The sequence below is a fragment of the Gekko japonicus genome, unplaced genomic scaffold (assembly GCF_001447785.1).
Source record: "Gekko japonicus isolate JY-2015 unplaced genomic scaffold, Gekko_japonicus_V1.1 scaffold2249, whole genome shotgun sequence".
Taxonomy (NCBI): domain Eukaryota; kingdom Metazoa; phylum Chordata; class Lepidosauria; order Squamata; family Gekkonidae; genus Gekko; species Gekko japonicus.
In genome coordinates, this window is record NW_015173741.1 from 267812 (window position 1) to 273512 (window position 5701).

A 5701-nucleotide genomic window follows, 5' to 3' on the forward strand; every position below is an offset into this window, starting at 1 on the left:
CCTTCCCTGCCTGGCTCCCTCGATTGAGCAGAGCTGTTTCATAGGGGTTATGGGCAAGGTTCCCTCTAAGTTGAGTCAGTGTGAGCTAGCTCACAGTTTTTTAGCCTTCAGCTCACGGAGTTTTGCCTTTGCTCAGGAAGGGATGGCTCCGGAGCAAACTAATTGATGCGGCGGCCAAATCGCTCGCTCACAACTTTAATGCCAAGTAGCTCACAATGTAGAATTTTTGCTCACAAGACTCCACAGCTTAGAGGGAGCTTTGGGTGTCTAGGGAGTGGTATTCGTTATGTGCCGTTCCTCTTCTTATGTTGTCCCTCCTCCCTTCAAGGAATTGGTTTCACATGCAACAGCCATTTGTAAATGCAAATGATCTTTTTTCCCTCCCAAGAAGACTGTCTCAGAGGACCAGCTGATTGAGGAGATCCCGCAAGAGCTTGAGGGAGACGATATCTCACTGGGTAAGGATTTGAAATGCTCCAATAAGATCACGAAAAGGGACGGCAGGCAGGGTTGCCTCAGTGCTTAGTTCTCGTGGCCCTTTCTTACACACCCAGGGAAATGCTGATCGCCACTTTGGGGTCAGGAAGCAATTGTTCTCTAGGCCAGTTTAGACAGGGATCCTGGAGTGTCTCTCCCCCCCTCCCTTTCTGGGCATGGAGCAGGGGGTCACTGGGGGTGTGGACGGGAGATGTATTTGTGAATTTCCTGCTTCTGCGGGGAGGACGGGGTATAAATCCAATAAATAAATAAATAAAGCAGGGGTTTGGACTAGATGACCCTGGGAGTCCCTTCCAACTCTGTGATTCTGTGAGTCTATGAATTATGGTGCGATTTGAAATTTCTAGGCCAAAATTTCAGCCCTGGCCTATACCTTCCTCAGAATGAGAAGGTAGAGTCCTGAGGTGGAAAGTTAGACTCTGCCACTTTGGGCTTTGGGGAATGTTCCCTCTAAGCTGTGGAGTCTTGTGAGCAAAAATTCTACTTTGTGAGCTCCTGGCATAAAGTTGTGAGTGAGCGATCTGGCTGCTGCACAAATTAGTTTGCTCTGGAGCCATCCTGACTGAGCGAAGACAAAAACGTCTGAGCCAGAGGCTAAAAAACTGTGAGCCAGCTCACACTAACTCACCTTAGAGGGAACACTGCCAGGGTGTCTGTTGTGGGGAGGGGAAGGGAAAGGAGTTTGTAAGCTGCTCTGAGACACCTTTGGGTAATGGAGGGCGGGCTATAAATCCAATCTCTTCTTCTTCTTGTTATACTAAGGGTTTTTTTTTTTAAATCAAGGAGTATTTTATTTTACATAGGAGATCATCCAAAGATAGTTCCCTCATCCCCCCACCTACAGGAATATCATCCATTTGGGATTCTGCTCCTCATTCATTTTTCATTTTACTTGCACAACAGCCCTGTGAGATAGGTTAGGCTGAGAATGTGTGACTGGCCCAAGGTCACCCAGCGAGCTTTCATGGCAGAGTGTCTGACACTTTAACCAGTACACCACGCTGGCTCTCCCACAAGGATAGGTATAATAACAATTGATTGGCACAGTAATGAGATAATACGGAGAACAAGAAAAACTGTGAGAAAGTGACGCTTAATATATGTCTTTAAAGAATCATAGAAAAGTGAACAAAACAGTATACATAATAATAGAAAAATATATATTGACGGTGATCTCCGGAATGTCTTGCCGTTTCGAAAAAAGATCTTCGGAACAAAGATGTGGGACAAAAACTGTCTCTCAATAGTTCATATCATCTGGTGACGTCTCACAGTTATCAAAGAAGATTTTCAATAATCATACCAGCTTAAGTCACTGGCAGGTTCTACTATACATTACAGCTGGTATGATTATTGAAAATCTTTGATAATTGTGAGACGTCACCAGAGGATATGAACTATTGAGAGACAGTTTTTGTCCCACATCTTTGTTCAGAAGAAGATCTTCCTTCGAAATGGCAAGACATTCCGGAGATCACTGTCAATATATATTTTTCTATGATTATGTATATTATTTTTGTTCACTTTTCTATGATTCTTTAAAGACATATATTAAGCGTTACTTTCTCACAGTTTCTCTTGTTCTCCATATTCTCCCACAAGGATAACAACAATACAATTCAAAACAGTAACAATTAATTGTACATTTAGTAAGAATCTTATTCCAACTTTTTAGTTGCATTTGTTCAACAAAACTGGTGAACTTGATCCCGTTATACTAGATTTTCAAAAATTGGGGGGGGATTTCTAATTGTTTCCACCAGATTTTGGCACTACGCAGAGGCAGAAACTTGGACTGCCGTTTGCCAGCCTGGCGCCATTGCCTGATCAATTGTAAATAAATGAACAACGTGGTTGAAGGGGCCCACCTCCAGTACCCCCGCCTCCTCCTTGACTCTTAGTGCCCCCCCCAGTAATCCTGCAGCCCCCAGGGTGTGGTACTGCCCACTATAGAAACCACTAAGGTGGAATGTTGGACTAGGATTGAAGAGACCCAGGTTCGAATCTCTAGTCTTTCATGGAAGCTTTTGCTGGGTGACCTTGCACAGGGTGACTTTGCGCAGGTCACACATTATCAGCCTAACCCTCCTCATAGGGTTATTGTGAGGATAAAACACAGAATGATGTAAGCCAAAGGTGCAATATAAATGAAGAAAATAAAGAAGATGATGGCAAGCCATCTTTTTTTTTTTTTAAGGAAACAAAAGGTTAACGGGGAAAACAACACCCAGGGCTAGGAGGTCTTTCCTATACCCTTGTCTAGGAGATCTTTCCTGTATACCCTTGTCTCTCTCACACAGGCACTGGACCAACAACACTGAGGCATTCTGGATCACATCCTCTTCATGACAGAATGGAAACAGTGACCCAATTGTGGAATCCTGTACCCCTGGAGGTCTGTCTGATGCCCTCCTTTCAATGTTATTGAAATGTTATTTCTAGAAAGAGAGGGAAGAAGGGAGGGAGATTTTCTCAATAATGCTGACTTGAACTTGTTTGAATCCTGGATATGTACGCAAAATAGTGAAAAATATCTCTCTCTCTCTCTCTCTCTCTCTCTCTCTCTCTCTCTCTCTCTCTCTCAAATGTCTTTAATAATTCTCAGATATTTCCCTCTACATATAAAAACTCCTGACCTAGATGGCCCAGTTTCACCTGATGTCATCAGACCTTGTAAGCCAGTGGTGGCGAACCTATGGCACGGGTGCCAGAGGTGGCACTCAGAGCCCTCTCTGTGGGCACGCGTGCCATCGCCCCAGCCAGGCCCAGACCATTATTAAAGTGTCGGATTCTCTGCAAAATAATTTTAAGTAAATTAAAGCATTTGGGATTGCTTTCCTTACTTTGTTTGTATCATCTTAAGTTAATGTATGAGTTGTTTTTTCTAAAGTAAAACCTCAGTATTCAAGTTAAATTGCCGTGTTGGCACTTTGCAGTAAATAAGTCGGTTTTGGGTCGCAGTTTGGGCACTCGGTCTCTAAAAGGTTCGCCATCACTGTCGTAAGCTAAGCAGGGTCGGCCCGGGTTAGTACTTGGGTAGGTGACCACCAAGGAAGTCCACGGTTGCAAACCACCATTACCTTGAAAGCCTTATGGGGTTGGTCTAAGCTGGTTGTGACTTGAAGGCACTTTCCACCACCACATATTTAAGAAGTCTAATGTGTATCTTGGGACGTACAGTGGAATCGTATAGCCCGATCTTGGAAGCTAAGCAGGGTTGGGACTTGAATGGGAGGCCACCGGGGAAGACTCTGCAGAGGAAGTCAGTGGCCAACCACCTCTGCTCCTCACTTGCCTTGGGGTCTCTGGAAAGAGGTCACGGAACTTTGTTCTTACATATGACAATGGCAGTGAGATTATGATACGGACAAAAGTGGCAGTGTTCAACATTGCCAACGATAGAGGGATGGTTGGTGAAGGTGCTGGAAGTTGGAGTGACGGCTAAACTTGCTTCATTGGTTAGAGGAAAGACACTAAGTATGTTTATTGCTGATTGGAAACCCCTTATAGATTTTTTTGCATGAAATAAATTATAATGATGATTTGTGGCATCGACGAATAGGGTATTTTAAATAATAGAAAAAAGAGAACCTTTCTTTGTAACCACAGAATAAGGGAAAACTTTGTAATCATACTTATATTTGTCGCAGAGGAAATCGGAAGCCGCCTTCTATTTTATACAGCCTTTTCTTCTTTCTTTATATCGTTTTTTTCTCTTCTCTCTTTGTTCTGCTATTTCTCTGTTATTTGTTATTCTTTCTTTTAATTAAATACTTAATTTAAAAAATTACCCAAAAAAACACCCTTCGTGGGATCGCTGTAAGTCACCGGTGACTTGATGGCATTTTACACACACTATGTATATCCTATAACCAGTACACATGGGTGTCATGTACAAAGATAACACAATAAACTACGAAGATCGAAATCAATATACTACACGTACATACATGCACCTTGTAAAAACATGCCAAAATGTGTTTCGAAAGGAAGCCAAAACAGCACTGTGTATGCTGGGGGAGAAAGATGGGGTATAAACGAAGTACATAAATAAATAAATACTTTGGATAGATGAAGATGCCTTATTCTCAGTCAGTCAGACAGTCCATTCTAGCACAATAATGTCTTCTCCAACTGGCAGCTGTTCTCCAGGGTCTCAGAGAGGGAAAGGTCCTTCCCATCATCACTTGTCTGAGATCTTGGTATTCCAGGTGCTTGCAGGGGGGAGGCCACAGTGGGATGGTTACTGGAGTCTGGCTCCACTGGTGGACCTCCTGGTGGCCCCTGGGTTTTGGCCACCGTGTGACACAGAGTGTTGGACCGGATGGGCCATTGGCCTGATCCAACATGGCTTCCCTTATGTATGTTCTTCTGTTCTTGTCTTTCTTAACTGGAGATGCCAGTGACTTAACCTGGGACTGTCTGCATGTAAGGGAAGCACTCTTGTCACTGAAGCCTGCAGGCTTCCTGTCATATCTTGATCCAGCGAAAATTTTCACCCTCTCTCCGGGGTAAGCTGAGGGGAAGTCACGCTTCTTACTTTCTCTTCCAGAAGCTGGTGACTTTTGAGGAAGTGGCCATGTGTTTCACTGAGGAAGAGTGGGGCATGCTTGATTCCAGCCAACGGGCCCTGTACAGGGAGGTCATGGTGGAGAATTATGGGAATGTGGCCTTGCTGGGTAAGTGTTCCCTTTAGCCTTTGTTGAAAGCTGCTGAGGGAAAGCCAGAGAGGCGAGGGGCACCTCCATTCTTGCTTATAGTCTCCGGGTCTCTTCCTTGTCCTTGTTTTCCAAACCAAGCTGCTGGAGATAACTGTTAGTAGTTTATTTTGGACAGGGCTATTTTTGGGCAGGAACGCACAGGAACGGAGTTCCGGCTGGCTCCCAAGTTGACCACGCCCAGCAGGAACTCATTAGCATAATAGGCCACACCCAACAGCAGAAACTCATTAGGATTGGCTACATTAGGGGTGTGGCCTAAAGGGCTATTTTGGGGCAGGAACGCACAGGAACGGAGTTCCGGCTGGCTCCCAAGTTGACCACGCCCAGCAGGAACTCATTAGCATAATAGGCCACACCCAATAGCAGAAACTCATTAGGATTGGCTACATTAGGGGTGTGTGGCCTAACATGCAAAGGAGTTCCTGCTACAAAAAAGCCCTGGGTTTTGACAACAAACAAGGTAAACAGAATAACAAGCAAAA

The 5701-nt window shown here is 44.4% G+C and overlaps 1 pseudogene; it reads left to right on the top strand.

The window, feature by feature from the left end:
* The first annotated feature begins 3856 nt into the window (after positions 1-3856).
* LOC107120689 overlaps positions 3857-5701 on the top strand; it is a 6980-nt pseudogene continuing 5135 nt past the window's right edge.